The 10,136-nt window shown below is 38.6% G+C and overlaps 1 protein-coding gene across 4 annotated transcripts in view; it reads left to right on the forward strand.

Annotated features, from left to right (window-relative positions):
* The window catches only part of arhgef40 (Rho guanine nucleotide exchange factor (GEF) 40), a 50,324-nt gene extending 44,657 nt beyond the window's left edge, over positions 1 to 5,667 (forward strand). For all 4 annotated transcript variants that reach the window (XM_052145981.1, XM_052145997.1, XM_052145988.1 and 1 more), the window contains one exon: positions 805 to 5,667. The gene's annotated coding sequence lies outside the window, so the exon portion shown is untranslated. The remainder of the gene's footprint in view (positions 1 to 804) is intronic.
* Positions 5,668 to 10,136: the final 4,469 nt, after the last annotated feature.

Here is a 10,136-nt window from a genome sequence, read left to right on the forward strand (position 1 = left end):
AACTTTCCAACAACATATGACACATGACTATTTGATCAGTTTGATGTTTTTACTGATTACAGTAATTCGATTTTTTATTTATTAAACCGTAACAATTCTTATTTGTCTGCAAATTTCAAAGCATTTCTTCAGTTTTGGTCATAATGTCTATGTGCATTGGAAAGTAGAGCTTCTAAACTTTCAAACGATGCCTATTTTGCATTGGTCAAGAGCTGTTAATATTTAGACCAGCGGGCCATCCTAGCTTAAAGGGTTAATGCAGCGAAATGAATATAACAGAATGCCCAATGCATTTTTTATTTTTTAAGTTGCCATTATAATTAAGTTGTTGGCCTCTAAGGTCATGTTCACACTAACATATTTGTATTTACTTGAAAACGCATTCATTTCGCTACAGTGACACCTCACATCCACCAAAAAAGGAAACACGGTTTTGAAAATGCACTCGTTAGGAATCTAAAAACTGAGTTTAACAAAACGCATATATTAGTGTGGGTGCAGCCCAAAAAATGACATCCATCTCGTGCAGGTGTACATAGAAAAACATTGATGTGAACAGTTCCTAAAACTTTCTCGGAAGCCATAGTCATGCCTGAATTATTATTTTGGGTAAGGGATGGAGCAGCTGGCACACAAATCGGTCTGTATGATTCATTAACGAATTGGTCTGAACTGAAATCATTTAAAAAATATCTGTCAAATGAGCCAGCAAAACAAACAAAAATGTATTAGTGCACCTTTAAATGCTTTGTTTCAGTATGCTTTGCTGAAGAATATTATTAATAAATGTTTCCCACTTCTCAGACAAAACGGGTGCTGTTTCATTCATCTACAACACGAAATTGTTGCTTCCACACACATATATACGACTGGGACAACTGGACAACTGGACATAAACTCGACCATGTGATGCACAAAGCTGCAGGAATACAGTATTGCAGACTGAAGCCTGGAGCTCGGCTTTTCATTTATTTGCTCTTTTTAATTTTCAGGTACTGACTCAAAGCACAGTGGAACAATTGAAACTATACTCTAAGATTATAAAGTCAACATGACATCAAATGGACCCTTTCTACTTTCTTCATTGACATTCCTGGTCTTATTGTGCATGTTTCTCGCACTTTTCAATGGATCAAAAGTGTCCTCGTTGAATATTATGTCCACATTATGGAAGTAAAATGGGTTGTTTATGCCATTTCATGTTGACTTTAAGGTGAATATATGTGTGCTTGTCTTTGTATAACAGTAAGATTGAAATGAAGAACAAAACGCTTAAATTGTGAGCTATGCTCATGTTGTTCACCAAATGTGCTCTTTCATACAGCAGTTGCTTGGACCTGCATGACGTTATTGCTTTATTTGAAATGTTTAATTCTGCGGTTGCTGCAAATATGGACCAAATCCAAACCAAAAACACTGTCATGTGTTCTGCAAGATTTTGCCCAATGCAAACTCTTGAATTATTACAAGTAGCACTTTTTCTGTAAGCGTATCTTTTTGGAAGATAGTTTCCTCTGATTGCAGCTTATCTCAAGTGGCACTTTGTGAAGTTCTATGGAGCTAAACCGTGCAACACATTTGTATATGAAACTCGGACTGTTGCGTGTTTTTGGCCGAGGACACATCTGGTATTTCAGCTGAGGCCCATCTCCATCTCGCAGTGTTGAAAAAGAGAGAACGTTTTCTTCTTCTTTCTCTGAAACACTGAGTTTTGTTAAGCACCAGCTGTCTTTTATTGCCATGGCCAATCAGAGAGCTAAATCCCGGCCTGAATTTCAAAAGAGAGACGTTATGGATGGTGTGTTTTATGAGTTATGTAATTAGTTAACTCCGCCTTCGGCTTTGCCATTAACAACAGTCTTAATCTTACACAGTATTAGATGCATGCTGGAACGCTAATCTACTCAAAGGTTTGAGTTCAACCGAGTAAAAACTGACTTCAGCTTTGACTCAAGCAACTGTAATCCACTTCTGAATTTATGAGGTCTGACTCTGGAAAATCCTCCTTTTATAAGCTTTTATTTCAAGTCATATGTCTTGCGTTACATATTTTAGATGCTGGAAAGTGCAAGTTTTTCGTTTACTGATAAAACAAAAGCCAAACAAAATGATGCCGTCCTCGTGCTAAAGAGTGCGTCTAGTTGTTCATTGAGCATTGAGAAAATCATACATAAAATCTCTTGAATATCTCAATTGTGGCTCCTAGACATCTTTCATTCGAGATTAAATGGAGAAAAATGTTGGCGGAATGTTTCTTGAATCTCACATGTCTCCTCTAGATTTTCAGAAGAGATCGTTTCACTGGAAAATAAGACCAAATAAGAGGCAAAATTATACAATATATTTTGTTTTGCTTGAAGATGGATGGATGGATGGATTTTGTTTTGCTTTCAGAGGAATCTAACACAATTTAGTACCGCTTATGCTTGTAGCAAGAACTATCGCCAGTGGAGTCAAAAGAATAGCTAGATTTAAAGGGAAAACATGTTTATTACTATTTCCCCTTTGGTAAATAGGTTTTTCATGTCTTAATCATAAACCACTCCAAATTTTGTAAGATTTCACTGAAAACAAGACTTGATATCTTATACCACTCTGCTTCTCAAGTATTTTTTTTATTTTAAGGATGTTTAGATGTTTTTACTGGAAAATAAGACAAAAATACTCCGTAAGAAAATAATTTTTGCAGTGTTGTGGTCTTAAAATAGGTTCCTCTTCAACAATGTCCCAGTAATATCTCATGTGTCTCCTCTAAAGTTTCAGAAGGGATCTCAACAATGTCTTAAACTGTTCTCGGATTTGCCAATATAGCAAAGTCTACAAACAGAAGTCATGAGATCTCAATTTGAACTCATCAAATTCTTCTAAGACCAAATTATCTGAGCTATGCTCTTCCTGTATGTGAACATTTGACTCTCTAAGGCATTTTAGAATAAGCATGTCAATACAACTGAGAACTTTAACAATGGAAGAGCAAACCGTTTTTCCTCTGCACTGCAAAAGAAAAAACTAAGTAAATCATAAAAATGCATCCTAAGAAATTTTGTCTCGTTTTCCATTAAAACCTTCTTAAACAATAAGATATTTTCAGGGGTCCCACAGTCATGGAAAACCTGGAAAATTTTAAAATAGTGTTTTCCAGGTCTGGACAAATCATGGGAATTAATTCAATCTCGAAGACTTTGTATTAATTTTGTACTCTGCTCTAAAATATTCCATCGGTTAGATATTGCTCTTGTGTAGAGGAAAACATGCGCCCAATCCAAAGTAATATCCGATTTGTCAGGTTTTGTTCTTTTGAGCCTGTTCTTTTCAATGAATTAGTCGAAACGAAAAATTTAGAAAAAAGTGTCTAAATGATTTGTTAGCAAATTGGTACGATTCAAAATGACTTTGATCAATATGTATCGGGAAAAGTCATGGAAATGTAAAAAGGGTGGGAATCCTGTATTTTCTCTTTTTTTTTTTTTTTTTGAGAGAGATCTAACCAAATGAGGTAACATTTATGCTTATGACATAAAAAGCTATTTGGCAAGAAGAAGAAAACTCGATTCAAAGAAAGAACCATCTTATTTTTCTTCCCCAATTGGCAGGTAGTCTTTTCTTGTTTTAAGCATTAACTCCACCATTTTTTGTTGCATTTCTCTGAAAACAAGTATTATTATCTGCTTCTCAAGTAACATTTTTAATAAGACCAAAATATGCAGTATTGATTTTTGGAGCCTGGACTGCCATGTTACTAAAACAGTATTTTGAGTTTGTTTGTTGCTTCATGTTTTGAGTTTCCTCCATCATTTATGCACTTCAGAAGATGAATCCTGTTGTTGAAAAAGATGGATCGCTTTAAAACGAGTGTAGGACTCAAAAAGTGAAGATCGCCCAAACCTGCGCAACTGTGGGAGGAATGTCCTGTATCTACAGCACTAAACCCACATTCAGGCCAAAAATACTCTCCGCAGCGGGGTGTGTGTACGATCCAACTCTCTCCAAACCATAAATACCTTGGCGTGATTCATAGTTTTGATTGTAAACAGGACTGTGTGCCAAAGAAACAAGCTGTCTTTATAAGCCTCATCTTGTATGAATGTTTACATTTGTTTAATGCCTGATGTTTGCATGCTACATCTCAACCATGTTAACTTTGTAACTGATTGAATTGCCTTTGTGTGAATTATGATAAGTATGAAGCAAATGAAGTTGTTTCCCTTTTCTTCCCGCAGCCATTTTACAGCTCGATGACATTTAGTGCATATGAGAGCATTATGGGATAGACACTTGACAACATAACTGACACTCTGGAAATGGCAGCCACTCGGTGACCAACAGAAGGGATTGCATTTTTTGAAAGAGGAAGAGATGAAAAGAGTGCAGAGAGAGAGAGGGAGGAGTGACAGAGATGAAAAAGGGGCCAAAGACAGTTGATGGTATGATGGGAAATGAAGGAGGGACAGACGGAGAGGCACAGAGAGGGGATACGAAAGAATGAGAGAGATGAGTGAGGGGGAAAGTCGAGAGAGAGAGAAAGAGAGACAGACTGAGTGTGAGAAAGGTATGGCTGAGGCCAGAGAAGTTTTTTGTCTAATAGAAATGTGAAGAGAGGGAGAGAATGGGTTGAAATGGGAAATGGGGAGCAGAAAGAGAGATAGTGTGAGGATTAGAGAGAGAGTTTGGGGGGAGGCAGTGAGACTCTGGCGAACAAAGAGAACGTGGAGAGAATGAGTTGGGTGAAACATCAAAGGGATTTTTCGGCCGTGTTACCGGGACAACAGACATTTGCATACGATTAGCTTTTTACATCATATTAAGGAGGGATGGGGCGAGTGAGGGAAAGCATACAACATAAAGAGAGAGAGAGAGAGATGGTGGTCACTCAGACTGACTTATGTGCTGACAAGCGGCCATTTGTCTTCTCAAGATCATGCGATGAAGATGAAAATTAGACAAAGTAAAACGCATGCAAAGTTAACCAAATCTTACTAAATCTAAAGAAAAAGTACATTTTAAACAAATGAGCATTTTCATCATGCATCTGGATGTGTTTTTTATTATTCCTATCATTCTCAACAGGGATTCTTATTACTTTAATGCAGTGTTGTATTACGGTAAACATGAATGTACTACAATTATATTTATATATGGGTGCTGATTCTTAAGAAAATGTCCTGGTCATAGTTAATTCCAGGACACCTGGCAGGTGACACGGTGCGGTCTAAAATTCCTACATATTATTTTCTAGACAGGTACGCACACACCGCCAACGCTGAGCAACAAAATTCTGCAGTGCGGTGGAGCGAAACTCGCATATTATCCATTAAATTCAACTCAAATCATTATCAAAGGATAAAGATTATTTAGTCTAGCCATCACTGGATGGTCTGTTGTGTGTATGTATCGTTCATATTTTCAGTTACATGTGTCTTTTTGTGGTTTGACAGCTTATTTAACCTATTCACAGAGAAATTGCATAATAAACGTCACCATTTCTAAACGTTCAGTTTGCGCAGTTCCATCAGTTCCATACAACAACCTGTAATGAACCATTTTCATTCTTGATGAAGTACAAAAACCTTTGTAACTTTGGACTGCTATCTGCTGTGCATTGGCAAATATATTGCATTATTGTAGCAGACAAGTAAAGCACTGATACAATACATAAAGTGGCTTTAGAAGACAATAAAGGCCTATTGTTTGTTTTATTGCCATATCATTGAGCAAGCCTACAGTTGACAGCATTACATTTTGCAGTTTGTCAATCTGTCCTGTTCTCAAAGGACACGCTCTTGCAATTTGTATGGTCTACTTAAAACATTTGGTCTTCGTACATATGCGTCCAGTGTCATAAACTCCCCATTTGAGGACGCTGTGTCAAGTTAAAAGTAGTTGAAACTGAGGGGGTCTCAGTGAGTATTGATGCTGACTATCACAGCTGGAGTCATGAGTTTGAATCCAGGGCGTGCTGAGCGACTCCAGCCAGGTCTCCTAAGCAACCAAATTGGCCCGGTTGCAAAGGAGGGTTGAGTCACATGGGGTAACCTCCTCGTGGTGGTGATTAGTAGTTCTCGCTCTCAATGGGGCGTGTGGTGAGTTGTGTGTGGATCGTGGAGAGTAGCATGAGCCTCCACATGCTGTGAGTCTCCACGGTGTCATGCACAACGAGTCACGTGATAAGATGCGCGGATTGATGGTCTCAGAAGCGGAGGCAACTGGGGGACCTACTAAGTAGTGGGAATTGGGCATTCTAAATTGGGAGAAAAGGGGATAAAAATGTATTCAAAAAGAATATTGAAAATCTCGTCTTGAGATCCCTGCGTCCTGTTGTGATTCGTCCAGCTGTCAAGAAGAGTTGTGGAGTGACACTCATTGTGTGGCTGCACTGCTTGGGAGTTTTGTTGAGGTGCGCTGACGCGGCTACGTCAAGCTTCAATTGGTTGGTTGGTAGGAACATACATACTTTTATTACATAATTTATATACGGGTCATAAGGCTTGATTAACGTCTTATTTTTTTAGATAATTGATCGCCTTAATGTACATGTTGTTAAATCGACAGCCCTCCTATAAACTTTCAAATACACACTGTTTGAAAAGTACACTCATAAGATGTAAGCATTATACGTGTTAATGTGACATTATCAGCTTAAAGTTATATCTAATATTACAACTTCGTTTGGCATGATGAAGCAATGGCAGTAAACCCTAAAATCTATTTAATTACACTAAAATCATGTTAGCATGCATCATTTTTACATCTTGTGGCTCTACTTGTGTATTTTAAAGTGTGTTGACTGGCCCAATTTACTTCCATTGGAAGTGCCTTACAGTAACCTCAATTTTTAAATAAACGAGGGACGAGTCGGAAATATGTTCTGTGGTAATCAACATTATGCTGCAATTGCTGTCGACTGAGCCTAACTTGTATTTAACCAGAAACATTCCTTTCTTTCATTTTGGGCTGAAATAAGACCTGGACATGTTCTTGATAGGTCTTGTGTGTTGTTTGATAACAAGTCCTTTTTGGTCATAGCTTCATCTCATTAAACTCTATTCATAATAATATAAATACATACATTATACAGTATGTATAAATATTTAATTCACAGTTCAGATCAGAAACGGAATGGCTATGTGCACCACATACAGTCATTCATGAAAGCAGCAGACATGCACCTGCCCTCTCTGTCTGTTTCTCTCTCTGGCCTGCTCTGCCGTGTGTGTAATGCCTCACTGCCCTCAGTACTGCGGCTGCATTGTGCTGCCAGGCGTCATCATGGCCGTCGCCACGGTGCCATTGTCATGGCGATATTACAGTATCAATACCCTGACACTGCGACAAAGAGACAGCAGCCAATGCCACATCACTCCACCCCTTTAATCCCTCTCCTCTCATTCCCTCTCTCCCTCCATCCTCACCCAATCGATCCCTCCATCTTTGTCTAAATATGTACGTATTGATCCAGTGTTGGTCCCCCTCCTCTTTTTTCCTCCTTCCATCCCTTTCTTTCTTTTCTCTCTCTAACATCTCTCAGATTTCATCTGCCCCTCAGACCAGCTCCAATATCTTTCTCTCTTTCCTCCTCTTCATCTGTCATTTTATCTCCCCCTTTTCCCTCTTTCCTCTTCTCCTTGCCCCCCCTGCATGTTTTTTGTTTTTTGTCTCCGTCTCACTCTCTGCATATTAATTGCTGCATTTGTGCTGCGGCGTACAAGACAATCAAAGTGTTGGGGGCGGGTGATGATATGACTGTATCAGACACTATACACAAAACACAAACACACACATGCACTCGCTCACTGCCAAAACCCACAAAGTGAACGGACAGTCAAAGGTGCTCTAGTTTTACTATCAATATCCCCCTGAAAAATCAACTTCATCATGCAAACTCTCAAAAATATGACCTCTGAACCAGGCAAAAGCTACCGAATGTGGGAATCCAATAGGAGTGTGACATGAAAAGAAAGAAAGAACACAGAGAGCACACGTACATCTCCGAGATGTCTGTTTTAGATCTTTTAATCTGGAAAGCATCACATTCCAATTAACATCTGATACACATCTTAAAAAGATCAGATTTACAACCATTCTATATACAGTTCATTCAGAAAGTATTCAGACCCCTTTTGTTATGTTGCAGCATTATGTTCAAATATTTTATTTTTTCACGTCAATCTGCATTCCATACCTGATAGAAAAATCATTTATGTGACTGAAATGAATTGGGTTAAAGAAAAGGACACCATGTTCCAAGAATGATAACTCTGAATGAGGAAGATAAAGCAGCCCCATCAGGACGTCATTGGGGATGGAAAAGTCTACGATCTACTTCCACAAACAGTTATCTTGTAGAAGCACTTACAAAACTATAAGATATATTTAAACTGTTGCTAGAAGCCACTCCTCTTTTCTGTGTATAAAATCCATCTCAGAGAGGTGCACTTGGAGCACTTCGGTGAGACAACTGTATAGTGTGTTTCTCTGTAACGGCTCCTTTTTGCAAGAATAAATATACCTACTTTTGACTTTGAAGCTCTCTCGAGAATTTTTCTAACAATACCCAATAATGACGAAGCAAAAACCAGATTTTTGATAAATATGCTAATTTATTAAAAAGAAGAAAACTGAAACATCACATTGGCATAAGTACTCAGGCCCTTTGCTCAATACTTAGTTGAAGCACCTTTGGAACGATTTCAGCCTCAAGTCTTTTTGGGGTATAATGTGACAAGTTTTGCACACCTGGATTTGGTGATTTTCTGCCATTCTTCTCTGCAGATCCTCTCCACATCTGTCAGGTTGGATGGGAACTGTCAGTGGAGAGCCATTTTCAGGACCAGGTTTTCATTAAGGATATCTCTGTATTTTGCTGCGTTCAGCTTTCCTTCAACCCTGACCAGTCCCCCAATCCCTGCAGCTGAAAAACACCCCAAAGCATGATGCTACCACCACCATGCTTCACCGTTGGGATGGTACTGCACAGATGATGAGTGGTGCCTGGTTTCCTCCAGACATGATGCTTGGAATTTAGGCCAAACAGTCTAATTTCATCAGTCAGAGAATCTTGTTCTCACAGTCTGAGAGTGCTTTAGGTGCTTTTATGTGTCTTACACTGAGGAAAGGCTTTCGTCTGGACACTCCCATAAAGCCCAGATCGGTGGAGTGTTGCGGTGATGGTTGTCCTTCTGCAAGTTTCTCCCATCTCCACACATCATCTCTGGAGCTCAACCAGAGTGACCTTTCAACCCGATCTCACAAACATTTTTACATATTATACGAGTTGGCCATTTTGTATGATTTAGTACGATTTCGTTCATATGAATGCCCGGATATGTAATGCGGAAGTGTAAATTCCATGTGCAAGGTGTCAAGAACATGCTTATTAATATTATCCCCTTACCCAAACCCCTTATCTAAACCTAACCAATCTGTGGAGTGTGTAATCACCACAGGAAGCTGTTATTTATGACAAGTTATTGTCACATATTAGGATGATGAAAACGATGTCCACTGGTGTCATTGGCTGTAGTGAAGGTCAGTACGAATCTCAGTTTGGCTGGGCGGCCAGCTCTTGGAAGAGTCCTGGTTGTTCCAAACTTTTTCCATTTAAGAATTATGGTGGTGACTCTGCTCTTGGGAACCTTCAATGCAGCAAATAAACCAAAACGATTTGCAGCCTTTCCCAGATCTGTGCCTCGACACAATCCTGTCTCTGAGCTCTGCAGGCATCATGGTTTTGTTTTTGCTCTGATATGCATTTTCAGATATGAAACCTTATATAGACAGGTGTGTGCCTTTACAAATCATGTCCAATCAATTGAATTTGCCACAAGTGGACTCCAATCAAAGTGTAGAAACATCTCAAAGATGATCCAGAGAAATGGGATGCACATGAGCAAAATTTAAAGTGTAATTGCAAAGGGTCTGAATAATTATGTTTAATGTAATATTTCATTATTATAATTTTTTTATATGCAGTTATCAAAAAATCTGTTTCTGTATTGTCATTATGGGGTATGGAGTGTGGATTGATGTGAGAGAAAAAAAGAATTTCTAGCATTTTGGCATAAGGCTGCAACATAACAAAATGTAAAAAATAAAATAGAAAAGGGGGTTAGTGACATAACAAACAACATAAAAAATAC

Source organism: Xyrauchen texanus, chromosome 2 (assembly GCF_025860055.1).
Source record: "Xyrauchen texanus isolate HMW12.3.18 chromosome 2, RBS_HiC_50CHRs, whole genome shotgun sequence".
In the NCBI taxonomy this organism is placed as follows: Eukaryota; Metazoa; Chordata; class Actinopteri; order Cypriniformes; family Catostomidae; genus Xyrauchen; species Xyrauchen texanus.